Source organism: Phyllobates terribilis, unplaced genomic scaffold, assembly GCF_046119375.1.
Source record: "Phyllobates terribilis strain yellow unplaced genomic scaffold, ASM4611937v1 Scaffold_138__1_contigs__length_4804227, whole genome shotgun sequence".
Classification (NCBI taxonomy): Eukaryota; Metazoa; Chordata; class Amphibia; order Anura; family Dendrobatidae; genus Phyllobates; species Phyllobates terribilis.
The window spans coordinates 634,655-659,835 of record NW_027362898.1 but is presented as its reverse complement, the minus strand read 5'-3'; the positions used below and the strand labels follow the sequence as shown (position 1 = coordinate 659,835).

Below are 25,181 nucleotides of genomic sequence, written 5' to 3'. Positions count from 1 at the left end.
GACGTGATGTCCAACTTGGCAGATGTGCCAGAACTACGACCATCCTCCTCGATGGGGCAGTTGAAATCCCCGGCCATCACTAAGGTCCTGGTGGTGGCAAGCTGAAGCCGCAGGGTCTGGAAAAGCTCCAAACGCTCATTCTTCAGTGGGGACGCATACACGTTGATGAACCTGACAGGTTCTCCTGCCCAGTTGCCATCTACAACAAGAGCCCTGCCGCAGATGAGCTCCTGGACGGACTCAAGCGTGAATGCGCCCCCCCTGATCAGAATTGCGACCCCCGCAGACTTGCAGTCACCCCCACCGGACCAGTAGGATGGACCGTGGGACCACTCCCTGGCCAGATGTTTGAAGGACCTAGAGGAGGGAAGGGAACATTCCTGCAACATATAAACATCACACAACTGGGAAGTAAGGAAGGCATAAATAGTATGACGTCTGAACTTGTCCTTGATGCTCCTGACATTAATGGAAAATAACTTAATATTAGCCATCATGTAGGGAAAAAAGAAAAAGTTAGCGCAGGCAATACACCTTAGTTACCACTCCGGTCGGGTGGTCCCTCGTCGGTGTTGACTGCTGGTGACGGGATCACCAGCAGGCCCTCTTCCTCCATCTGGTCAAGCAGCGCGGCCTCGATCTCGGCGACCACCAGTTCCTCCTCTTCTGGCTCGGCCACCAGGGTCTCAACCATGTGCTCCATCTCTTCTGGCTCAGGGAGGGTATCCTCCTTTTCGCCTACGAAATCCAGAATCTTCTTTTTGGAGGATTCAGTAGCAGGGCTGTCCTCCACCTTCCTCTTTCCCCGGGTTGGAACTGGGGAGACAAGAAGGGTAAAATCCTCCTCGGAATAGATAGCGGCGGGTGGAGGAAAGGTTAATTCCACCGCTACCATGGTCTGGGGAGGGAGAGTGGCTGCCGGGGCAGGGGAAAGGACACCTGCTGAGGAGTAGGGGAAGGAGGAAGAGGAAGTGGAATCCTCAGCAGGGGTGGCCGGGGTGGGGGGGGATTGGACGGGGGTGGCAGGGGGAGGGATCGAGAGAGGGGTGACAGAACTCTTACCCTCCTTTGACTTTTTCTTCTGCTTCGGAGCTGTTGGGACCGTCGCTGGGGCTCTGGCCACCGACTCCTTGACCGCTTTGGCCTTGGTCGTCTCGGCCTTGGCCGCTGGGGCCTTGGTCGTCGCGTCCTTGACCTTCACAGGCCTGGTCATCGGGGCCTTGTCCTCCGGAGCTGGGGTCGTCGCAACCACCGATGCCCAGGATCTCTCACGCTTGGGGCAATCCTTGTATAGATGAGCCGCCAGCCCACACAGGTTGCAGGACGTCTTCTTCGGGCAGTCCTTCGTGTCCCGTCACTCGACAAATCCTGCAGGCATCCTCCTTGCAGTCCTTCATCTCGTGGCCGTTCTTGCCGCATCTCCTGCAGTTCCGCGGCATGTCCGGGTAATAGATGAGGCCGTAGGAGTTGCCCAGGGAGAATGTCGGGGGCAGGTGCCGAAGTCCGTCTGAGTACGCCAGGTCCCTGTGAAGTCTAACGGTCACCGACCACTTACCTGTCCAGAAGCCGAGTCCATTCAGGATGTGAGAGGGTTCCTTCACAACCAAACAGAAGCGTCTCAGGAAGGTACAGATGTCTTGGCCTGGGGTGTGCGGGTTGCGCATGGAGACCGTGATCCTCCTTTCGTCCCTCTGGATAGGGCAGCTACCTGTAAAGGCAGAGAAAGAATTATCCGGTCCTTTTGCGCTTACCATTTCCCAGAACCTCCTGCAGGTGTTCACAGTGGCGAAGGTGACGAAGAAGATCCCCGTCAAGAAGGTCTGGATGCTGAGGGTGTCCGACCTGGAGAAGCCTCGATCCAGCAGCATCTTCTGGCAGAACACGTCCGAGGACATGTCCGGCACCCTCCCATCCACTTCCTTCAGCTTCAGGGCCACCGTCTGCCGCATCCATGGCTCCAGGGCTGGAGCTTCGTGGCGGGGCTTCTGGTTTCCCTTCTGCTGGCCAGTCGTGGAGGCAGAGTCCTTGGGGTCAGAATCGGCTCCTGGCTGTGCCCTCCTGGCTGTCCCCTGCTCCAGGCTCTTCTTTTCAGCCTTCCTCGCAGCGCTTGCCATGGCTTTCCTCCTGCAGTTACTTCTTGGAGCTGGATCTGGAACTCTTCCCGGAATGGGTGGAGCTATGCAGATTCTTCTCCCGTCGTGTTCTGGACAAATTCCCCGAAAGGTCTTTGTCTCGATGATTTTCTTCCTCGAAGATTCCACAGGACAGCCCGATTCTTCTCCGAGTCTTCGTCTTCTTCTGGATTCTTTAGAGCTTCTTCCTCCCACCGATATCCGCCTTCCTTCTCCGATGTCAGCTGGGCTCCGAAGCTCTTCTCCTTCCGAGTTCGATCGCTCTCGTCAAGTGTAGATCGTAGCTCTTGTGTTCTTAAAAGAACAGATACTACACTTGATCTTAGCCAAAAGGCCGAGAAGCGATAACCAGAATTGGTTTCCGACTACGGTGCCACCCAAGGATTCTGAAAAGTCCATTTGTGGAGATGGCCACCTGGACTCCCGTTAAGAAGACATGCTGTCAACCTCTAGATCCCTCACATGCCTGCACTTTTTGGCTTGCTGCTGCTGCAATCCACGCGTTTTAGATCTGCATAACTCCACCTCTTTTAGCACAGTACCCTCAACCCCCGGCTGTTCCCACCCGCCTCAACACCGTTGGAAGGGAGGAGAACCAATTAAGGCGGGGGGGGGGGGGGGTGGAACGAGCAGCTGTCTACCCTTAGCAGGAGGGTTGCTGATTAATTACCTCTCCTGCTGCTGCTGCTGCTGGCTGTCCAGCAGCAGACTGAAGGTGGCTGCTGCTGTGCGCAGGTATATAAAGGCTCAGAGCCTATTATGACACGCGCAGCCAGCGTTCCATTGCCACATTCCGTCTACTGCAGGCGGGATACCTGGATGGCTGAATGTCACTGAGAAGCTCACAGAGACCGCCATAAGCAACAGTTTAAAAGAATGCCACAGACTAATCAACCAAACTTTTTGGGTTGGTTTCTCTTTTATAGTCTGCAGGCATTAAATGAAAGAAGTCAGTGTTCCAGCAGAGGGAGACAACGTTTCAGAAAAGGCATTGTAGCAAACCAAAAAAGAAATTTTAAGCGCAGCAGAGTAACCAGCTCACATACCTGTTAGCTCAGGTGAGTTTAAAAGGCTGCTGTTGATAACAAGGGCATTTGCTAAATAGATGGTGTGTGTGCAACAATATACTGAAAGGTCAATTATATTGTGCAGCTTATCTCACCACCTGTAGTTATTTAGGTGAAAGCTCCAAAATGCTTGCCTAATATGTCTGTTTATCCAAAAGGAAGTATAGAGGGAGAGCTAGATAGATAGCATTGCATTACATTACATTACATGGCAATGCAATGCACAGTTGCTGAAGTTGAACCAAAATGAGCTTGTCATCTGGCTTCTGCAACTTTTAACATGAAAAATCCAATGAGGAGAAGAAAAGCAAAGCCAAAGAGTCCATCCCAAAATCCGACAAACAAGCAAAATGAACAAAAAGCATTGAATTCAATTCTTTCTGATTTTAGAAACTGCATTAAAGAAGGGGTGCACCGGTCCTGGAGATACTGCAATACCAGGTCAATGCGTGGAGTGGACAGAGCAAGCTCTTTTTCCATCTCCCTGTTCTAAAAATCCATTTAATATATGGTCCCCAGATAGGGGACGTATCAGATATTAAACTGATAAGAACAGATACTACACTTGATCTTAGCCAAAAGGCCGAGAAGCGATAACCAGATTTGGTTTCCGACTACGGTGCCACCCAAGGATTCTGAAAAGTCCATTTGTGGAGATGGCCACCTGGACTCCCGTTAAGAAGACATGCTGTCAACCTCTAGATCCCTCACATGCCTGCACTTTTCGGCTTGCTGCTGCTGCAATCCACGCGTTTTAGATCTGCATAACTCCACCTCTTTTAGCACAGTACCCTCAACCCCCGGCTGTTCCCACCCGCCTCAACACCGTTGGAAGGGAGGAGAACCAATTAAGGCGGGGGGGGGGGGGGGGTGGAACGAGCAGCTGTCTACCCTTAGCAGGAGGGTTGCTGATTAATTACCTCTCCTGCTGCTGCTGCTGCTGGCTGTCCAGCAGCAGACTGAAGGTGGCTGCTGCTGTGCGCAGGTATATAAAGGCTCAGAGCCTATTATGACACGCGCAGCCAGCGTTCCATTGCCACATTCCGTCTACTGCAGGCGGGATACCTGGATGGCTGAATGTCACTGAGAAGCTCACAGAGACCGCCATAAGCAACAGTTTAAAAGAATGCCACAGACTAATCAACCAAACTTTTTGGGTTGGTTTCTCTTTTATAGTCTGCAGGCATTAAATGAAAGAAGTCAGTGTTCCAGCAGAGGGAGACAACGTTTCAGAAAAGGCATTGTAGCAAACCAAAAAAGAAATTTTAAGCGCAGCAGAGTAACCAGCTCACATACCTGTTAGCTCAGGTGAGTTTAAAAGGCTGCTGTTGATAACAAGGGCATTTGCTAAATAGATGGTGTGTGTGCAACAATATACTGAAAGGTCAATTATATTGTGCAGCTTATCTCACCACCTGTAGTTATTTAGGTGAAAGCTCCAAAATGCTTGCCTAATATGTCTGTTTATCCAAAAGGAAGTATAGAGGGAGAGCTAGATAGATAGCATTGCATTACATTACATTACATGGCAATGCAATGCACAGTTGCTGAAGTTGAACCAAAATGAGCTTGTCATCTGGCTTCTGCAACTTTTAACATGAAAAATCCAATGAGGAGAAGAAAAGCAAAGCCAAAGAGTCCATCCCAAAATCCGACAAACAAGCAAAATGAACAAAAAGCATTGAATTCAATTCTTTCTGATTTTAGAAACTGCATTAAAGAAGGGGTGCACCGGTCCTGGAGATACTGCAATACCAGGTCAATGCGTGGAGTGGACAGAGCAAGCTCTTTTTCCATCTCCCTGTTCTAAAAATCCATTTAATATATGGTCCCCAGATAGGGGACGTATCAGATATTAAACTGATAAGAACAGATACTACACTTGATCTTAGCCAAAAGGCCGAGAAGCGATAACCAGAATTGGTTTCCGACTACGGTGCCACCCAAGGATTCTGAAAAGTCCATTTGTGGAGATGGCCACCTGGACTCCCGTTAAGAAGACATGCTGTCAACCTCTAGATCCCTCACATGCCTGCACTTTTCGGCTTGCTGCTGCTGCAATCCACGCGTTTTAGATCTGCATAACTCCACCTCTTTTAGCACAGTACCCTTAACCCCCGGCTGTTCCCACCCGCCTCAACACCGTTGGAAGGGAGGAGAACCAATTAAGGCGGGGGGGGGGGGGGGGTGGAACGAGCAGCTGTCTACCCTTAGCAGGAGGGTTGCTGATTAATTACCTCTCCTGCTGCTGCTGCTGCTCGCTGTCCAGCAGCAGACTGAAGGTGGCTGCTGCTGTGCGCAGGTATATAAAGGCTCAGAGCCTATTATGACACGCGCAGCCAGCGTTCCATTGCCACATTCCGTCTACTGCAGGCGGGATACCTGGATGGCTGAATGTCACTGAGAAGCTCACAGAGACCGCCATAAGCAACAGTTTAAAAGAATGCCACAGACTAATCAACCAAACTTTTTGGGTTGGTTTCTCTTTTATAGTCTGCAGGCATTAAATGAAAGAAGTCAGTGTTCCAGCAGAGGGAGACAACGTTTCAGAAAAGGCATTGTAGCAAACCAAAAAAGAAATTTTAAGCGCAGCAGAGTAACCAGCTCACATACCTGTTAGCTCAGGTGAGTTTAAAAGGCTGCTGTTGATAACAAGGGCATTTGCTAAATAGATGGTGTGTGTGCAACAATATACTGAAAGGTCAATTATATTGTGCAGCTTATCTCACCACCTGTAGTTATTTAGGTGAAAGCTCCAAAATGCTTGCCTAATATGTCTGTTTATCCAAAAGGAAGTATAGAGGGAGAGCTAGATAGATAGCATTGCATTACATTACATTACATGGCAATGCAATGCACAGTTGCTGAAGTTGAACCAAAATGAGCTTGTCATCTGGCTTCTGCAACTTTTAACATGAAAAATCCAATGAGGAGAAGAAAAGCAAAGCCAAACAGTCCATCCCAAAATCCGACAAACAAGCAAAATGAACAAAAAGCATTGAATTCAATTCTTTCTGATTTTAGAAACTGCATTAAAGAAGGGGTGCACCGGTCCTGGAGATACTGCAATACCAGGTCAATGCGTGGAGTGGACAGAGCAAGCTCTTTTTCCATCTCCCTGTTCTAAAAATCCATTTAATATATGGTCCCCAGATAGGGGACGTATCAGATATTAAACTGATAAGAACAGATACTACACTTGATCTTAGCCAAAAGGCCGAGAAGCGATAACCAGAATTGGTTTCCGACTACGGTGCCACCCAAGGATTCTGAAAAGTCCATTTGTGGAGATGGCCACCTGGACTCCCGTTAAGAAGACATGCTGTCAACCTCTAGATCCCTCACATGCCAGCACTTTTCAGCTTGCTGCTGCTGCAATCCACGCGTTTTAGATCTGCATAACTCCACCTCTTTTAGCACAGTACCCTCAACCCCCGGCTGTTCCCACCCGCCTCAACACCGTTGGAAGGGAGGAGAAATAATTAAGGCGGGGGGGGGGTGGAACGAGCAGCTGTCTACCCTTAGCAGGAGGGTTGCTGATTAATTACCTCTCCTGCTGCTGCTGCTGCTGGCTGTCCAGCAGCAGACTGAAGGTGGCTGCTGCTGTGCGCAGGTATATAAAGGCTCAGAGCCTATTATGACACGCGCAGCCAGCGTTCCATTGCCACATTCCGTCTACTGCAGGCGGGATACCTGGATGGCTGAATGTCACTGAGAAGCTCACAGAGACCGCCATAAGCAACAGTTTAAAAGAATGCCACAGACTAATCAACCAAACTTTTTGGGTTGGTTTCTCTTTTATAGTCTGCAGGCATTAAATGAAAGAAGTCAGTGTTCCAGCAGAGGGAGACAACGTTTCAGAAAAGGCATTGTAGCAAACCAAAAAAGAAATTTTAAGCGCAGCAGAGTAACCAGCTCACATACCTGTTAGCTCAGGTGAGTTTAAAAGGCTGCTGTTGATAACAAGGGCATTTGCTAAATAGATGGTGTGTGTGCAACAATATACTGAAAGGTCAATTATATTGTGCAGCTTATCTCACCACCTGTAGTTATTTAGGTGAAAGCTCCAAAATGCTTGCCTAATATGTCTGTTTATCCAAAAGGAAGTATAGAGGGAGAGCTAGATAGATAGCATTGCATTACATTACATTACATGGCAATGCAATGCACAGTTGCTGAAGTTGAACCAAAATGAGCTTGTCATCTGGCTTCTGCAACTTTTAACATGAAAAATCCAATGAGGAGAAGAAAAGCAAAGCCAAAGAGTCCATCCCAAAATCCGACAAACAAGCAAAATGAACAAAAAGCATTGAATTCAATTCTTTCTGATTTTAGAAACTGCATTAAAGAAGGGGTGCACCGGTCCTGGAGATACTGCAATACCAGGTCAATGCGTGGAGTGGACAGAGCAAGCTCTTTTTCCATCTCCCTGTTCTAAAAATCCATTTAATATATGGTCCCCAGATAGGGGACGTATCAGATATTAAACTGATAAGAACAGATACTACACTTGATCTTAGCCAAAAGGCCGAGAAGCGATAACCAGAATTGGTTTCCGACTACGGTGCCACCCAAGGATTCTGAAAAGTCCATTTGTGGAGATGGCCACCTGGACTCCCGTTAAGAAGACATGCTGTCAACCTCTAGATCCCTCACATGCCTGCACTTTTCGGCTTGCTGCTGCTGCAATCCACGCGTTTTAGATCTGCATAACTCCACCTCTTTTAGCACAGTACCCTCAACCCCCGGCTGTTCCCACCCGCCTCAACACCGTTGGAAGGGAGGAGAACCAATTAAGGCGGGGGGGGGGGGGGGTGGAACGAGCAGCTGTCTACCCTTAGCAGGAGGGTTGCTGATTAATTACCTCTCCTGCTGCTGCTGCTGCTGGCTGTCCAGCAGCAGACTGAAGGTGGCTGCTGCTGTGCGCAGGTATATAAAGGCTCAGAGCCTATTATGACACGCGCAGCCAGCGTTCCATTGCCACATTCCGTCTACTGCAGGCGGGATACCTGGATGGCTGAATGTCACTGAGAAGCTCACAGAGACCGCCATAAGCAACAGTTTAAAAGAATGCCACAGACTAATCAACCAAACTTTTTGGGTTGGTTTCTCTTTTATAGTCTGCAGGCATTAAATGAAAGAAGTCAGTGTTCCAGCAGAGGGAGACAACGTTTCAGAAAAGGCATTGTAGCAAACCAAAAAAGAAATTTTAAGCGCAGCAGAGTAACCAGCTCACATACCTGTTAGCTCAGGTGAGTTTAAAAGGCTGCTGTTGATAACAAGGGCATTTGCTAAATAGATGGTGTGTGTGCAACAATATACTGAAAGGTCAATTATATTGTGCAGCTTATCTCACCACCTGTAGTTATTTAGGTGAAAGCTCCAAAATGCTTGCCTAATATGTCTGTTTATCCAAAAGGAAGTATAGAGGGAGAGCTAGATAGATAGCATTGCATTACATTACATTACATGGCAATGCAATGCACAGTTGCTGAAGTTGAACCAAAATGAGCTTGTCATCTGGCTTCTGCAACTTTTAACATGAAAAATCCAATGAGGAGAAGAAAAGCAAAGCCAAAGAGTCCATCCCAAAATCCGACAAACAAGCAAAATGAACAAAAAGCATTGAATTCAATTCTTTCTGATTTTAGAAACTGCATTAAAGAAGGGGTGCACCGGTCCTGGAGATACTGCAATACCAGGTCAATGCGTGGAGTGGACAGAGCAAGCTCTTTTTCCATCTCCCTGTTCTAAAAATCCATTTAATATATGGTCCCCAGATAGGGGACGTATCAGATATTAAACTGATAAGAACAGATACTACACTTGATCTTAGCCAAAAGGCCGAGAAGCGATAACCAGAATTGGTTTCCGACTACGGTGCCACCCAAGGATTCTGAAAAGTCCATTTGTGGAGATGGCCACCTGGACTCCCGTTAAGAAGACATGCTGTCAACCTCTAGATCCCTCACATGCCTGCACTTTTCGGCTTGCTGCTGCTGCAATCCACGCGTTTTAGATCTGCATAACTCCACCTCTTTTAGCACAGTACCCTCAACCCCCGGCTGTTCCCACCCGCCTCAACACCGTTGGAAGGGAGGAGAACCAATTAAGGCGGGGGGGGGGGGTGGAACGAGCAGCTGTCTACCCTTAGCAGGAGGGTTGCTGATTAATTACCTCTCCTGCTGCTGCTGCTGCTGGCTGTCCAGCAGCAGACTGAAGGTGGCTGCTGCTGTGCGCAGGTATATAAAGGCTCAGAGCCTATTATGACACGCGCAGCCAGCGTTCCATTGCCACATTCCGTCTACTGCAGGCGGGATACTTGGATGGCTGAATGTCACTGAGAAGCTCACAGAGACCGCCATAAGCAACAGTTTAAAAGAATGCCACAGACTAATCAACCAAACTTTTTGGGTTGGTTTCTCTTTTATAGTCTGCAGGCATTAAATGAAAGAAGTCAGTGTTCCAGCAGAGGGAGACAACGTTTCAGAAAAGGCATTGTAGCAAACCAAAAAAGAAATTTTAAGCGCAGCAGAGTAACCAGCTCACATACCTGTTAGCTCAGGTGAGTTTAAAAGGCTGCTGTTGATAACAAGGGCATTTGCTAAATAGATGGTGTGTGTGCAACAATATACTGAAAGGTCAATTATATTGTGCAGCTTATCTCACCACCTGTAGTTATTTAGGTGAAAGCTCCAAAATGCTTGCCTAATATGTCTGTTTATCCAAAAGGAAGTATAGAGGGAGAGCTAGATAGATAGCATTGCATTACATTACATTACATGGCAATGCAATGCACAGTTGCTGAAGTTGAACCAAAATGAGCTTGTCATCTGGCTTCTGCAACTTTTAACATGAAAAATCCAATGAGGAGAAGAAAAGCAAAGCCAAAGAGTCCATCCCAAAATCCGACAAACAAGCAAAATGAACAAAAAGCATTGAATTCAATTCTTTCTGATTTTAGAAACTGCATTAAAGAAGGGGTGCACCGGTCCTGGAGATACTGCAATACCAGGTCAATGCGTGGAGTGGACAGAGCAAGCTCTTTTTCCATCTCCCTGTTCTAAAAATCCATTTAATATATGGTCCCCAGATAGGGGACGTATCAGATATTAAACTGATAAGAACAGATACTACACTTGATCTTAGCCAAAAGGCCGAGAAGCGATAACCAGAATTGGTTTCCGACTACGGTGCCACCGAAGGATTCTGAAAAGTCCATTTGTGGAGATGGCCACCTGGACTCCCGTTAAGAAGACATGCTGTCAACCTCTAGATCCCTCACATGCCTGCACTTTTCGGCTTGCTGCTGCAATCCACGCGTTTTAGATCTGCATAACTCCACCTCTTTTAGCACAGTACCCTCAACCCCCGGCTGTTCCCACCCGCCTCAACACCGTTGGAAGGGAGGAGAACCAATTAAGGCGGGGGGGGGGTGGAACGAGCAGCTGTCTACCCTTATCAGGAGGGTTGCTGATTAATTACCTCTCCTGCTGCTGCTGCTGCTGGCTGTCCAGCAGCAGACTGAAGGTGGCTGCTGCTGTGCGCAGGTATATAAAGGCTCAGAGCCTATTATGACACGCGCAGCCAGCGTTCCATTGCCACATTCCGTCTACTGCAGGCGGGATACCTGGATGGCTGAATGTCACTGAGAAGCTCACAGAGACCGCCATAAGCAACAGTTTAAAAGAATGCCACAGACTAATCAACCAAACTTTTTGGGTTGGTTTCTCTTTTATAGTCTGCAGGCATTAAATGAAAGAAGTCAGTGTTCCAGCAGAGGGAGACAACGTTTCAGAAAAGGCATTGTAGCAAACCAAAAAAGAAATTTTAAGCGCAGCAGAGTAACCAGCTCACATACCTGTTAGCTCAGGTGAGTTTAAAAGGCTGCTGTTGATAACAAGGGCATTTGCTAAATAGATGGTGTGTGTGCAACAATATACTGAAAGGTCAATTATATTGTGCAGCTTATCTCACCACCTGTAGTTATTTAGGTGAAAGCTCCAAAATGCTTGCCTAATATGTCTGTTTATCCAAAAGGAAGTATAGAGGGAGAGCTAGATAGATAGCATTGCATTACATTACATTACATGGCAATGCAATGCACAGTTGCTGAAGTTGAACCAAAATGAGCTTGTCATCTGGCTTCTGCAACTTTTAACATGAAAAATCCAATGAGGAGAAGAAAAGCAAAGCCAAAGAGTCCATCCCAAAATCCGACAAACAAGCAAAATGAACAAAAAGCATTGAATTCAATTCTTTCTGATTTTAGAAACTGCATTAAAGAAGGGGTGCACCGGTCCTGGAGATACTGCAATACCAGGTCAATGCGTGGAGTGGACAGAGCAAGCTCTTTTTCCATCTCCCTGTTCTAAAAATCCATTTAATATATGGTCCCCAGATAGGGGACGTATCAGATATTAAACTGATAAGAACAGATACTACACTTGATCTTAGCCAAAAGGCCGAGAAGCGATAACCAGAATTGGTTTCCGACTACGGTGCCACCCAAGGATTCTGAAAAGTCCATTTGTGGAGATGGCCACCTGGACTCCCGTTAAGAAGACATGCTGTCAACCTCTAGATCCCTCACATGCCTGCACTTTTCGGCTTGCTGCTGCTGCAATCCACGCGTTTTAGATCTGCATAACTCCACCTCTTTTAGCACAGTACCCTCAACCCCCGGCTGTTCCCACCCGCCTCAACACCGTTGGAAGGGAGGAGAACCAATTAAGGCGGGGGGGGGGTGGAACGAGCAGCTGTCTACCCTTAGCAGGAGGGTTGCTGATTAATTACCTCTCCTGCTGCTGCTGCTGCTGGCTGTCCAGCAGCAGACTGAAGGTGGCTGCTGCTGTGCGCAGGTATATAAAGGCTCAGAGCCTATTATGACACGCGCAGCCAGCGTTCCATTGCCACATTCCGTCTACTGCAGGCGGGATACCTGGATGGCTGAATGTCACTGAGAAGCTCACAGAGACCGCCATAAGCAACAGTTTAAAAGAATGCCACAGACTAATCAACCAAACTTTTTGGGTTGGTTTCTCTTTTATAGTCTGCAGGCATTAAATGAAAGAAGTCAGTGTTCCAGCAGAGGGAGACAACGTTTCAGAAAAGGCATTGTAGCAAACCAAAAAAGAAATTTTAAGCGCAGCAGAGTAACCAGCTCACATACCTGTTAGCTCAGGTGAGTTTAAAAGGCTGCTGTTGATAACAAGGGCATTTGCTAAATAGATGGTGTGTGTGCAACAATATACTGAAAGGTCAATTATATTGTGCAGCTTATCTCACCACCTGTAGTTATTTAGGTGAAAGCTCCAAAATGCTTGCCTAATATGTCTGTTTATCCAAAAGGAAGTATAGAGGGAGAGCTAGATAGATAGCATTGCATTACATTACATTACATGGCAATGCAATGCACAGTTGCTGAAGTTGAACCAAAATGAGCTTGTCATCTGGCTTCTGCAACTTTTAACATGAAAAATCCAATGAGGAGAAGAAAAGCAAAGCCAAACAGTCCATCCCAAAATCCGACAAACAAGCAAAATGAACAAAAAGCATTGAATTCAATTCTTTCTGATTTTAGAAACTGCATTAAAGAAGGGGTGCACCGGTCCTGGAGATACTGCAATACCAGGTCAATGCGTGGAGTGGACAGAGCAAGCTCTTTTTCCATCTCCCTGTTCTAAAAATCCATTTAATATATGGTCCCCAGATAGGGGACGTATCAGATATTAAACTGATAAGAACAGATACTACACTTGATCTTAGCCAAAAGGCCGAGAAGCGATAACCAGAATTGGTTTCCGACTACGGTGCCACCCAAGGATTCTGAAAAGTCCATTTGTGGAGATGGCCACCTGGACTCCCGTTAAGAAGACATGCTGTCAACCTCTAGATCCCTCACATGCCAGCACTTTTCAGCTTGCTGCTGCTGCAATCCACGCGTTTTAGATCTGCATAACTCCACCTCTTTTAGCACAGTACCCTCAACCCCCGGCTGTTCCCACCCGCCTCAACACCGTTGGAAGGGAGGAGAAATAATTAAGGCGGGGGGGGGGTGGAACGAGCAGCTGTCTACCCTTAGCAGGAGGGTTGCTGATTAATTACCTCTCCTGCTGCTGCTGCTGCTGGCTGTCCAGCAGCAGACTGAAGGTGGCTGCTGCTGTGCGCAGGTATATAAAGGCTCAGAGCCTATTATGACACGCGCAGCCAGCGTTCCATTGCCACATTCCGTCTACTGCAGGCGGGATACCTGGATGGCTGAATGTCACTGAGAAGCTCACAGAGACCGCCATAAGCAACAGTTTAAAAGAATGCCACAGACTAATCAACCAAACTTTTTGGGTTGGTTTCTCTTTTATAGTCTGCAGGCATTAAATGAAAGAAGTCAGTGTTCCAGCAGAGGGAGACAACGTTTCAGAAAAGGCATTGTAGCAAACCAAAAAAGAAATTTTAAGCGCAGCAGAGTAACCAGCTCACATACCTGTTAGCTCAGGTGAGTTTAAAAGGCTGCTGTTGATAACAAGGGCATTTGCTAAATAGATGGTGTGTGTGCAACAATATACTGAAAGGTCAATTATATTGTGCAGCTTATCTCACCACCTGTAGTTATTTAGGTGAAAGCTCCAAAATGCTTGCCTAATATGTCTGTTTATCCAAAAGGAAGTATAGAGGGAGAGCTAGATAGATAGCATTGCATTACATTACATTACATGGCAATGCAATGCACAGTTGCTGAAGTTGAACCAAAATGAGCTTGTCATCTGGCTTCTGCAACTTTTAACATGAAAAATCCAATGAGGAGAAGAAAAGCAAAGCCAAAGAGTCCATCCCAAAATCCGACAAACAAGCAAAATGAACAAAAAGCATTGAATTCAATTCTTTCTGATTTTAGAAACTGCATTAAAGAAGGGGTGCACCGGTCCTGGAGATACTGCAATACCAGGTCAATGCGTGGAGTGGACAGAGCAAGCTCTTTTTCCATCTCCCTGTTCTAAAAATCCATTTAATATATGGTCCCCAGATAGGGGACGTATCAGATATTAAACTGATAAGAACAGATACTACACTTGATCTTAGCCAAAAGGCCGAGAAGCGATAACCAGAATTGGTTTCCGACTACGGTGCCACCCAAGGATTCTGAAAAGTCCATTTGTGGAGATGGCCACCTGGACTCCCGTTAAGAAGACATGCTGTCAACCTCTAGATCCCTCACATGCCTGCACTTTTCGGCTTGCTGCTGCTGCAATCCACGCGTTTTAGATCTGCATAACTCCACCTCTTTTAGCACAGTACCCTCAACCCCCGGCTGTTCCCACCCGCCTCAACACCGTTGGAAGGGAGGAGAACCAATTAAGGCGGGGGGGGGGGGGGTGGAACGAGCAGCTGTCTACCCTTAGCAGGAGGGTTGCTGATTAATTACCTCTCCTGCTGCTGCTGCTGCTGGCTGTCCAGCAGCAGACTGAAGGTGGCTGCTGCTGTGCGCAGGTATATAAAGGCTCAGAGCCTATTATGACACGCGCAGCCAGCGTTCCATTGCCACATTCCGTCTACTGCAGGCGGGATACCTGGATGGCTGAATGTCACTGAGAAGCTCACAGAGACCGCCATAAGCAACAGTTTAAAAGAATGCCACAGACTAATCAACCAAACTTTTTGGGTTGGTTTCTCTTTTATAGTCTGCAGGCATTAAATGAAAGAAGTCAGTGTTCCAGCAGAGGGAGACAACGTTTCAGAAAAGGCATTGTAGCAAACCAAAAAAGAAATTTTAAGCGCAGCAGAGTAACCAGCTCACATACCTGTTAGCTCAGGTGAGTTTAAAAGGCTGCTGTTGATAACAAGGGCATTTGCTAAATAGATGGTGTGTGTGCAACAATATACTGAAAGGTCAATTATATTGTGCAGCTTATCTCACCACCTGTAGTTATTTAGGTGAAAGCTCCAAAATGCTTGCCTAATATGTCTGTTTATCCAAAAGGAAGTATAGAGGGAGAGCTAGATAGATAGCATTGCATTACATTACATTACATGGCAATGCAATGCACAGTTGCTGAAGTTGAACCAAAATGAGCTTGTCATCTGGCTTCTGCAACTTTTAACATGAAAAATCCAATGAGGAGAAGAAAAGCAAAGCCAAAGAGTCCATCCCAAAATCCGACAAACAAGCAAAATGAACAAAAAGCATTGAATTCAATTCTTTCTGATTTTAGAAACTGCATTAAAGAAGGGGTGCACCGGTCCTGGAGATACTGCAATACCAGGTCAATGCGTGGAGTGGACAGAGCAAGCTCTTTTTCCATCTCCCTGTTCTAAAAATCCATTTAATATATGGTCCCCAGATAGGGGACGTATCAGATATTAAACTGATAAGAACAGATACTACACTTGATCTTAGCCAAAAGGCCGAGAAGCGATAACCAGAATTGGTTTCCGACTACGGTGCCACCGAAGGATTCTGAAAAGTCCATTTGTGGAGATGGCCACCTGGACTCCCGTTAAGAAGACATGCTGTCAACCTCTAGATCCCTCACATGCCTGCACTTTTCGGCTTGCTGCTGCAATCCACGCGTTTTAGATCTGCATAACTCCACCTCTTTTAGCACAGTACCCTCAACCCCCGGCTGTTCCCACCCGCCTCAACACCGTTGGAAGGGAGGAGAACCAATTAAGGCGGGGGGGGGGTGGAACGAGCAGCTGTCTACCCTTAGCAGGAGGGTTGCTGATTAATTACCTCTCCTGCTGCTGCTGCTGCTGGCTGTCCAGCAGCAGACTGAAGGTGGCTGCTGCTGTGCGCAGGTATATAAAGGCTCAGAGCCTATTATGACACGTGCAGCCAGCGTTCCATTGCCACATTCCGTCTACTGCAGGCGGGATACCTGGATGGCTGAATGTCACTGAGAAGCTCACAGAGACCGCCATAAGCAACAGTTTAAAAGAATGCCACAGACTAATCAACCAAACTTTTTGGGTTGGTTTCTCTTTTATAGTCTGCAGGCATTAAATGAAAGAAGTCAGTGTTCCAGCAGAGGGAGACAACGTTTCAGAAAAGGCATTGTAGCAAACCAAAAAAGAAATTTTAAGCGCAGCAGAGTAACCAGCTCACATACCTGTTAGCTCAGGTGAGTTTAAAAGGCTGCTGTTGATAACAAGGGCATTTGCTAAATAGATGGTGTGTGTGCAACAATATACTGAAAGGTCAATTATATTGTGCAGCTTATCTCACCACCTGTAGTTATTTAGGTGAAAGCTCCAAAATGCTTGCCTAATATGTCTGTTTATCCAAAAGGAAGTATAGAGGGAGAGCTAGATAGATAGCATTGCATTACATTACATTACATGGCAATGCAATGCACAGTTGCTGAAGTTGAACCAAAATGAGCTTGTCATCTGGCTTCTGCAACTTTTAACATGAAAAATCCAATGAGGAGAAGAAAAGCAAAGCCAAAGAGTCCATCCCAAAATCCGACAAACAAGCAAAATGAACAAAAAGCATTGAATTCAATTCTTTCTGATTTTAGAAACTGCATTAAAGAAGGGGTGCACCGGTCCTGGAGATACTGCAATACCAGGTCAATGCGTGGAGTGGACAGAGCAAGCTCTTTTTCCATCTCCCTGTTCTAAAAATCCATTTAATATATGGTCCCCAGATAGGGGACGTATCAGATATTAAACTGATAAGAACAGATACTACACTTGATCTTAGCCAAAAGGCCGAGAAGCGATAACCAGAATTGGTTTCCGACTACGGTGCCACCCAAGGATTCTGAAAAGTCCATTTGTGGAGATGGCCACCTGGACTCCCGTTAAGAAGACATGCTGTCAACCTCTAGATCCCTCACATGCCTGCACTTTTCGGCTTGCTGCTGCTGCAATCCACGCGTTTTAGATCTGCATAACTCCACCTCTTTTAGCACAGTACCCTCAACCCCCGGCTGTTCCCACCCGCCTCAACACCGTTGGAAGGGAGGAGAACCAATTAAGGCGGGGGGGGGGTGGAACGAGCAGCTGTCTACCCTTAGCAGGAGGGTTGCTGATTAATTACCTCTCCTGCTGCTGCTGCTGCTGGCTGTCCAGCAGCAGACTGAAGGTGGCTGCTGCTGTGCGCAGGTATATAAAGGCTCAGAGCCTATTATGACACGCGCAGCCAGCGTTCCATTGCCACATTCCGTCTACTGCAGGCGGGATACCTGGATGGCTGAATGTCACTGAGAAGCTCACAGAGACCGCCATAAGCAACAGTTTAAAAGAATGCCACAGACTAATCAACCAAACTTTTTGGGTTGGTTTCTCTTTTATAGTCTGCAGGCATTAAATGAAAGAAGTCAGTGTTCCAGCAGAGGGAGACAACGTTTCAGAAAAGGCATTGTAGCAAACCAAAAAAGAAATTTTAAGCGCAGCAGAGTAACCAGCTCACATACCTGTTAGCTCAGGTGAGTTTAAAAGGCTGCTGTTGATAACAAGGGCATTTGCTAAATAGATGGTGTGTGTGCAACAATATACTGAAAGGTCAATTATATTGTGCAGCTTATCTCACCACCTGTAGTTATTTAGGTGAAAGCTCCAAAATGCTTGCCTAATATGTCTGTTTATCCAAAAGGAAGTATAGAGGGAGAGCTAGATAGATAGCATTGCATTACATTACATTACATGGCAATGCAATGCACAGTTGCTGAAGTTGAACCAAAATGAGCTTGTCATCTGGCTTCTGCAACTTTTAACATGAAAAATCCAATGAGGAGAAGAAAAGCAAAGCCAAAGAGTCCATCCCAAAATCCGACAAACAAGCAAAATGAACAAAAAGCATTGAATTCAATTCTTTCTGATTTTAGAAACTGCATTAAAGAAGGGGTGCACCGGTCCTGGAGATACTGCAATACCAGGTCAATGCGTGGAGTGGACAGAGCAAGCTCTTTTTCCATCTCCCTGTTCTAAAAATCCATTTAATATATGGTCCCCAGATAGGGGACGTATCAGATATTAAACTGATAAGAACAGATACTACACTTGATCTTAGCCAAAAGGCCGAGAAGCGATAACCAGAATTGGTTTCCGACTACGGTGCCACCCAAGGATTTTGAAAAGTCCATTTGTGGAGATGGCCACCTGGACTCCCGTTAAGAAGACATGCTGTCAACCTCTAGATCCCTCACATGCCTGCACTTTTCGGCTTGCTGCTGCTGCAATCCAAGCGTTTTAGATCTGCATAACTCCACCTCTTTTAGCACAGTACCCTCAACCCCCGGCTGTTCCCACCCGCCTCAACACCGTTGGAAGGGAGGAGAACCAATTAAGGCGGGGGGGGGGGGGGTGGAACGAGCAGCTGTCTACCCTTAGCAGGAGGGTTGCTGATTAATTACCTCTCCTGCTGCTGCTGGCTGTCCAGCAGCAGACTGAAGGTGGCTGCTGCTGTGCGCAGGTATATAAAGGCTCAGAGCCTATTATGACACGCGCAGCCAGCGTTCCATTGCCACATTCCGTCTACTGCAGGCGGGATACCTGGATGGCTGAATGTCACTGAGAAGCTCACAGAGACCGCCATAAGCAACAGTTTAAAAGAATGCCACAGACTAATCAACCAAACTTTTTGGGTTGGTTTCTCTTTTATAGTCTGCAGGCATTAAATGAAAGAAGTCAGTGTTCCAGCAGAGGGAGACAACGTTTCAGAAAAGGCATTGTAGCAAACCAAAAAAGAAATTTTAAGCGCAGCAGAGTAACCAGCTCACATACCTGTTAGCTCAGGTGAGTTTAAAAGGCTGCTGTTGATAACAAGGGCATTTGCTAAATAAATGGTGTGTGTGCAACAATATACTGAAAGGTCAATTATATTGTGCAGCTTATCTCACCACCTGTAGTTATTTAGGTGAAAGCTCCAAAATGCTTGCCTAATATGTCTGTTTATCCAAAAGGAAGTATAGAGGGAGAGCTAGATAGATAGCATTGCATTACATTACATTACATGGCAATGCAATGCACAGTTGCTGAAGTTGAACCAAAATGAGCTTGTCATCTGGCTTCTGCAACTTTTAACATGAAAAATCCAATGAGGAGAAGAAAAGCAAAGCCAAAGAGTCCATCCCAAAATCCGACAAACAAGCAAAATGAACAAAAAGCATTGAATTCAATTCTTTCTGATTTTAGAAACTGCATTAAAGAAGGGGTGCACCGGTCCTGGAGATACTGCAATACCAGGTCAATGCGTGGAGTGGACAGAGCAAGCTCTTTTTCCATCTCCCTGTTCTAAAAATCCATTTAATATATGGTCCCCAGATAGGGGACGTATCAGATATTAAACTGATAAGAACAGATACTACACTTGATCTTAGCCAAAAGGCCGAGAAGCGATAACCAGAATTGGTTTCCGACTACGGTGCCACCCAAGGATTCTGAAAAGTCCATTTGTGGAGATGGCCACCTGGACTCCCGTTAAGAAGACATGCTGTCAACCTCTAGATCCCTCACATGCCTGCACTTTTCGGCTTGCTGCTGCTGCAATCCACGCGTTTTAGATCTGCATAACTCCACCTCTTTTAGCACAGTACCCTCAACCCCCGGCTGTTCCCACCCGCCTCAACACCGTTGGAAGGGAGGAGAACCAATTAAGGCGGGGGGGGGTGGAACGAGCAGCTGTCTACCCTTAGCAGGAGGGTTGCTGATTAATTACCTCTCCTGCTGCTGCTGCTGCTGGCTGTCCAGCAGCAGACTGAAGGTGGCTGCTGCTGTGCGCAGGTATATAAAGGCTCAGAGCCTATTATGACACGCGCAGCCAGCGTTCCATTGCCACATTCCGTCTACTGCAGGCGGGATACCTGGATGGCTGAATGTCACTGAGAAGCTCACAGAGACCGCCATAAGCAACAGTTTAAAAGAATGCCACAGACTAATCAACCAAACTTTTTGGGTTGGTTTCTCTTTTATAGTCTGCAGGCATTAAATGAAAGAAGTCAGTGTTCCAGCAGAGGGAGACAACGTTTCAGAAAAGGCATTGTAGCAAACCAAAAAAGAAATTTTAAGCGCAGCAGAGTAACCAGCTCACATACCTGTTAGCTCAGGTGAGTTTAAAAGGCTGCTGTTGATAACAAGGGCATTTGCTAAATAGATGGTGTGTGTGCAACAATATACTGAAAGGTCAATTATATTGTGCAGCTTATCTCACCACCTGTAGTTATTTAGGTGAAAGCTCCAAAATGCTTGCCTAATATGTCTGTTTATCCAAAAGGAAGTATAGAGGGAGAGCTAGATAGATAGCATTGCATTACATTACATTACATGGCAATGCAATGCACAGTTGCTGAAGTTGAACCAAAATGAGCTTGTCATCTGGCTTCTGCAACTTTTAACATGAAAAATCCAATGAGGAGAAGAAAAGCAAAGCCAAAGAGTCCATCCCAAAATCCGACAAACAAGCAAAATGAACAAAAAGCATTGAATTCAATTCTTTCTGATTTTAGAAACTGCATTAAAGAAGGGGTGCACCGGTCCTGGAGATACTGCAATACCAGGTCAATGCGTGGAGTGGACAGAGCAAGCTCTTTTTCCATCTCCCTGTTCTAAAAATCCATTTAATATATGGTCCCCAGATAGGGGACGTATCAGATATTAAACTGATAAGAACAGATACTACACTTGATCTTAGCCAAAAGGCCGAGAAGCGATAACCAGAATTGGTTTCCGACTACGGTGCCACCCAAGGATTCTGAAAAGTCCATTTGTGGAGATGGCCACCTGGACTCCCGTTAAGAAGACATGCTGTCAACCTCTAGATCCCTCACATGCCTGCACTTTTCGGCTTGCTGCTGCTGCAATCCACGCGTTTTAGATCTGCATAACTCCACCTCTTTTAGCACAGTACCCTCAACCCCCGGCTGTTCCCACCCGCCTCAACACCGTTGGAAGGGAGGAGAACCAATTAAGGCGGGGGGGGGGGTGGAACGAGCAGCTGTCTACCCTTAGCAGGAGGGTTGCTGATTAATTACCTCTCCTGCTGCTGCTGCTGCTGGCTGTCCAGCAGCAGACTGAAGGTGGCTGCTGCTGTGCGCAGGTATATAAAGGCTCAGAGCCTATTATGACACGCGCAGCCAGCGTTCCATTGCCACATTCCGTCTACTGCAGGCGGGATACCTGGATGGCTGAATGTCACTGAGAAGCTCACAGAGACCGCCATAAGCAACAGTTTAAAAGAATGCCACAGACTAATCAACCAAACTTTTTGGGTTGGTTTCTCTTTTATAGTCTGCAGGCATTAAATGAAAGAAGTCAGTGTTCTAGCAGAGGGAGACAACGTTTCAGAAAAGGCATTGTAGCAAACCAAAAAAGAAATTTTAAGCGCAGCAGAGTAACCAGCTCACATACCTGTTAGCTCAGGTGAGTTTAAAAGGCTGCTGTTGATAACAAGGGCATTTGCTAAATAGATGGTGTGTGTGCAACAATATACTGAAAGGTCAATTATATTGTGCAGCTTATCTCACCACCTGTAGTTATTTAGGTGAAAGCTCCAAAATGCTTGCCTAATATGTCTGTTTATCCAAAAGGAAGTATAGAGGGAGAGCTAGATAGATAGCATTGCATTACATTACATTACATGGCAATGCAATTTACAGTTGCTGAAGTTGAACCAAAATGAGCTTGTCATCTGGCTTCTGCAACTTTTAACATGAAAAATCCAATGAGGAGAAGAAAAGCAAAGCCAAAGAGTCCATCCCAAAATCCGACAAACAAGCAAAATGAACAAAAAGCATTGAATTCAATTCTTTCTGATTTTAGAAACTGCATTAAAGAAGGGGTGCACCGGTCCTGGAGATACTGCAATACCAGGTCAATGCGTGGAGTGGACAGAGCAAGCTCTTTTTCCATCTCCCTGTTCTAAAAATCCATTTAATATATGGTCCCCAGATAGGGGACGTATCAGATATTAAACTGATAAGAACAGATACTACACTTGATCTTAGCCAAAAGGCCGAGAAGCGATAACCAGAATTGGTTTCCGACTACGGTGCCACCCAAGGATTCTGAAAAGTCCATTTGTGGAGATGGCCACCTGGACTCCCGTTAAGAAGACATGCTGTCAACCTCTAGATCCCTCACATGCCTGCACTTTTCGGCTTGCTGCTGCTGCAATCCACGCGTTTTAGATCTGCATAACTCCACCTCTTTTAGCACAGTACCCTCAACCCCCGGCTGTTCCCACCCGCCTCAACACCATTGGAAGGGAGGAGAACCAATTAAGGCGGGGGGGGGGGTGGAACGAGCAGCTGTCTACCCTTAGCAGGAGGGTTGCTGATTAATTACCTCTCCTGCTGCTGCTGCTGCTGCTGGCTGTCCAGCAGCAGACTGAAGGTGGCTGCTGCTGTGCGCAGGTATATAAAGGCTCAGAGCCTATTATGACACGCGCAGCCAGCGTTCCATTGCCACATTCCGTCTACTGCAGGCGGGATACCTGGATGGCTGAATGTCACTGAGAAGCTCACAGAGACCGCCATAAGCAACAGTTTAAAAGAATGCCACAGACTAATCAACCAAACTTTTTGGGTTGGTTTCTCTTTTATAGTCTGCAGGCATTAAATGAAAGAAGTCAGTGTTCCAGCAGAGGGAGACAACGTTTCAGAAAAGGCATTGTAGCAAACCAAAAAAGAAATTTTAAGCGCAGCAGAGTAACCAGCTCACATACCTGTTAGCTCAGGTGAGTTTAAAAGGCTGCTGTTGATAACAAGGGCATTTGCTAAATAGATGGTGTGTGTGCAACAATATACTGAAAGGTCAATTATATTGTGCAGCTTATCTCACCACCTGTAGTTATTTAGGTGAAAGCTCCAAAATGCTTGCCTAATATGTCTGTTTATCCAAAAGGAAGTATAGAGGGAGAGCTAGATAGATAGCATTGCATTACATTACATTACATGGCAATGCAATGCACAGTTGCTGAAGTTGAACCAAAATGAGCTTGTCATCTGGCTTCTGCAACTTTTAACATGAAAAATCCAATGAGGAGAAGAAAAGCAAAGCCAAAGAGTCCATCCCAAAATCCGACAAACAAGCAAAATGAACAAAAAGCATTGAATTAAATTCTTTCTGATTTTAGAAACTGCATTAAAGAAGGGGTGCACCGGTCCTGGAGATACTGCAATACCAGGTCAATGCGTGGAGTGGACAGAGCAAGCTCTTTTTCCATCTCCCTGTTCTAAAAATCCATTTAATATATGGTCCCCAGATAGGGGACGTATCAGATATTAAACTGATAAGAACAGATACTACACTTGATCTTAGCCAAAAGGCCGAGAAGCGATAACCAGAATTGGTTTCCGACTACGGTGCCACCCAAGGATTCTGAAAAGTCCATTTGTGGAGATGGCCACCTGGACTCCCGTTAAGAAGATATGCTGTCAACCTCTAGATCCCTCACATGCCTGCACTTTTCGGCTTGCTGCTGCTGCAATCCACGCGTTTTAGATCTGCATAACTCCACCTCTTTTAGCACAGTACCCTCAACCCCCGGCTGTTCCCACCCGCCTCAACACCGTTGGAAGGGAGGAGAACCAATTAAGGCGGGGGGGGGGGGTGGAACGAGCAGCTGTCTACCCTTAGCAGGAGGGTTGCTGATTAATTACCTCTCCTGCTGCTGCTGCTGCTGGCTGTCCAGCAGCAGACTGAAGGTGGCTGCTGCTGTGCGCAGGTATATAAAGGCTCAGAGCCTATTATGACACGCGCAGCCAGCGTTCCATTGCCACATTCCGTCTACTGCAGGCGGGATACCTGGATGGCTGAATGTCACTGAGAAGCTCACAGAGACCGCCATAAGCAACAGTTTAAAAGAATGCCACAGACTAATCAACCAAACTTTTTGGGTTGGTTTCTCTTTTATAGTCTGCAGGCATTAGATGAAAGAAGTCAGTGTTCTAGCAGAGGGAGACAACGTTTCAGAAAAGGCATTGTAGCAAACCAAAAAAGAAATTTTAAGCGCAGCAGAGTAACCAGCTCACATACCTGTTAGCTCAGGTGAGTTTAAAAGGCTGCTGTTGATAACAAGGGCATTTGCTAAATAGATGGTGTGTGTGCAACAATATACTGAAAGGTCAATTATATTGTGCAGCTTATCTCACCACCTGTAGTTATTTAGGTGAAAGCTCCAAAATGCTTGCCTAATATGTCTGTTTATCCAAAAGGAAGTATAGAGGGAGAGCTAGATAGATAGCATTGCATTACATTACATTACATGGCAATGCAATGCACAGTTGCTGAAGTTGAACCAAAATGAGCTTGTCATCTGGCTTCTGCAACTTTTAACATGAAAAATCCAATGAGGAGAAGAAAAGCAAAGCCAAAGAGTCCATCCCAAAATCCGACAAACAAGCAAAATGAACAAAAAGCATTGAATTCAATTCTTTCTGATTTTAGAAACTGCATTAAAGAAGGGGTGCACCGGTCCTGGAGATACTGCAATACCATGTCAATGCGTGGAGTGGACAGAGCAAGCTCTTTTTCCATCTCCCTGTTCTAAAAATCCATTTAATATATGGTCCCCAGATAGGGGACGTATCAGATATTAAACTGATAAGAACAGATACTACACTTGATCTTAGCCAAAAGGCCGAGAAGCGATAACCAGAATTGGTTTCCGACTACGGTGCCACCCAAGGATTCTGAAAAGTCCATTTGTGGAGATGGCCACCTGGACTCCCGTTAAGAAGACATGCTGTCAACCTCTAGATCCCTCACATGCCTGCACTTTTCGGCTTGCTGCTGCTGCAATCCACGCGTTTTAGATCTGCATAACTCCACCTCTTTTAGCACAGTACCCTCAACCCCCGGCTGTTCCCACCCGCCTCAACACCGTTGGAAGGGAGGAGAACCAATTAAGGCGGGGGGGGGGGGTGGAACGAGCAGCTGTCTACCCTTAGCAGGAGGGTTGCTGATTAATTACCTCTCCTGCTGCTGCTGCTGGCTGTCCAGCAGCAGACTGAAGGTGGCTGCTGCTGTGCGCAGGTATATA

The 25,181-nt window shown here is 46.4% G+C and overlaps 17 non-coding genes and 1 pseudogene across 17 annotated transcripts; all 18 read right to left on the bottom strand.

Moving 5' to 3' along the window:
- Positions 1 to 2,400: 2,400 nt before the first annotated feature.
- LOC141205494 (U2 spliceosomal RNA) lies at positions 2,401 to 2,478 on the bottom strand (annotated as a pseudogene).
- A 1,125-nt stretch (positions 2,479 to 3,603) lies between these two features.
- Positions 3,604 to 3,794, bottom strand: LOC141205260 (U2 spliceosomal RNA). Its single transcript, XR_012276030.1, has one exon. It is a non-coding gene; the product is annotated as a U2 spliceosomal RNA (small nuclear RNA).
- A 1,126-nt stretch (positions 3,795 to 4,920) lies between these two features.
- Positions 4,921 to 5,111, bottom strand: LOC141205258 (U2 spliceosomal RNA). The gene has a single exon (XR_012276028.1). It is a non-coding gene; the product is annotated as a U2 spliceosomal RNA (small nuclear RNA).
- Positions 5,112 to 6,237: 1,126 nt separating this feature from the next.
- On the bottom strand, positions 6,238 to 6,428 carry LOC141205257 (U2 spliceosomal RNA). Its single transcript, XR_012276027.1, has one exon. It is a non-coding gene; the product is annotated as a U2 spliceosomal RNA (small nuclear RNA).
- Positions 6,429 to 7,548: 1,120 nt separating this feature from the next.
- LOC141205256 (U2 spliceosomal RNA) lies at positions 7,549 to 7,739 on the bottom strand. The gene has a single exon (XR_012276026.1). It is a non-coding gene; the product is annotated as a U2 spliceosomal RNA (small nuclear RNA).
- Positions 7,740 to 8,864: 1,125 nt separating this feature from the next.
- LOC141205255 (U2 spliceosomal RNA) lies at positions 8,865 to 9,055 on the bottom strand. The gene has a single exon (XR_012276025.1). It is a non-coding gene; the product is annotated as a U2 spliceosomal RNA (small nuclear RNA).
- Positions 9,056 to 10,177: 1,122 nt separating this feature from the next.
- On the bottom strand, positions 10,178 to 10,368 carry LOC141205254 (U2 spliceosomal RNA). Its single transcript, XR_012276024.1, has one exon. It is a non-coding gene; the product is annotated as a U2 spliceosomal RNA (small nuclear RNA).
- A 1,117-nt stretch (positions 10,369 to 11,485) lies between these two features.
- Positions 11,486 to 11,676, bottom strand: LOC141205253 (U2 spliceosomal RNA). The gene has a single exon (XR_012276023.1). It is a non-coding gene; the product is annotated as a U2 spliceosomal RNA (small nuclear RNA).
- A 1,120-nt stretch (positions 11,677 to 12,796) lies between these two features.
- Positions 12,797 to 12,987, bottom strand: LOC141205252 (U2 spliceosomal RNA). The gene has a single exon (XR_012276022.1). It is a non-coding gene; the product is annotated as a U2 spliceosomal RNA (small nuclear RNA).
- Positions 12,988 to 14,107: 1,120 nt separating this feature from the next.
- On the bottom strand, positions 14,108 to 14,298 carry LOC141205251 (U2 spliceosomal RNA). Its single transcript, XR_012276021.1, has one exon. It is a non-coding gene; the product is annotated as a U2 spliceosomal RNA (small nuclear RNA).
- A 1,124-nt stretch (positions 14,299 to 15,422) lies between these two features.
- Positions 15,423 to 15,613, bottom strand: LOC141205250 (U2 spliceosomal RNA). Its single transcript, XR_012276020.1, has one exon. It is a non-coding gene; the product is annotated as a U2 spliceosomal RNA (small nuclear RNA).
- Positions 15,614 to 16,730: 1,117 nt separating this feature from the next.
- On the bottom strand, positions 16,731 to 16,921 carry LOC141205249 (U2 spliceosomal RNA). Its single transcript, XR_012276019.1, has one exon. It is a non-coding gene; the product is annotated as a U2 spliceosomal RNA (small nuclear RNA).
- Positions 16,922 to 18,041: 1,120 nt separating this feature from the next.
- On the bottom strand, positions 18,042 to 18,232 carry LOC141205247 (U2 spliceosomal RNA). Its single transcript, XR_012276017.1, has one exon. It is a non-coding gene; the product is annotated as a U2 spliceosomal RNA (small nuclear RNA).
- A 1,118-nt stretch (positions 18,233 to 19,350) lies between these two features.
- LOC141205246 (U2 spliceosomal RNA) lies at positions 19,351 to 19,541 on the bottom strand. The gene has a single exon (XR_012276016.1). It is a non-coding gene; the product is annotated as a U2 spliceosomal RNA (small nuclear RNA).
- A 1,119-nt stretch (positions 19,542 to 20,660) lies between these two features.
- LOC141205245 (U2 spliceosomal RNA) lies at positions 20,661 to 20,851 on the bottom strand. Its single transcript, XR_012276015.1, has one exon. It is a non-coding gene; the product is annotated as a U2 spliceosomal RNA (small nuclear RNA).
- Positions 20,852 to 21,972: 1,121 nt separating this feature from the next.
- LOC141205244 (U2 spliceosomal RNA) lies at positions 21,973 to 22,163 on the bottom strand. The gene has a single exon (XR_012276014.1). It is a non-coding gene; the product is annotated as a U2 spliceosomal RNA (small nuclear RNA).
- A 1,124-nt stretch (positions 22,164 to 23,287) lies between these two features.
- Positions 23,288 to 23,478, bottom strand: LOC141205242 (U2 spliceosomal RNA). The gene has a single exon (XR_012276013.1). It is a non-coding gene; the product is annotated as a U2 spliceosomal RNA (small nuclear RNA).
- Positions 23,479 to 24,600: 1,122 nt separating this feature from the next.
- On the bottom strand, positions 24,601 to 24,791 carry LOC141205386 (U2 spliceosomal RNA). The gene has a single exon (XR_012276153.1). It is a non-coding gene; the product is annotated as a U2 spliceosomal RNA (small nuclear RNA).
- Positions 24,792 to 25,181: the final 390 nt, after the last annotated feature.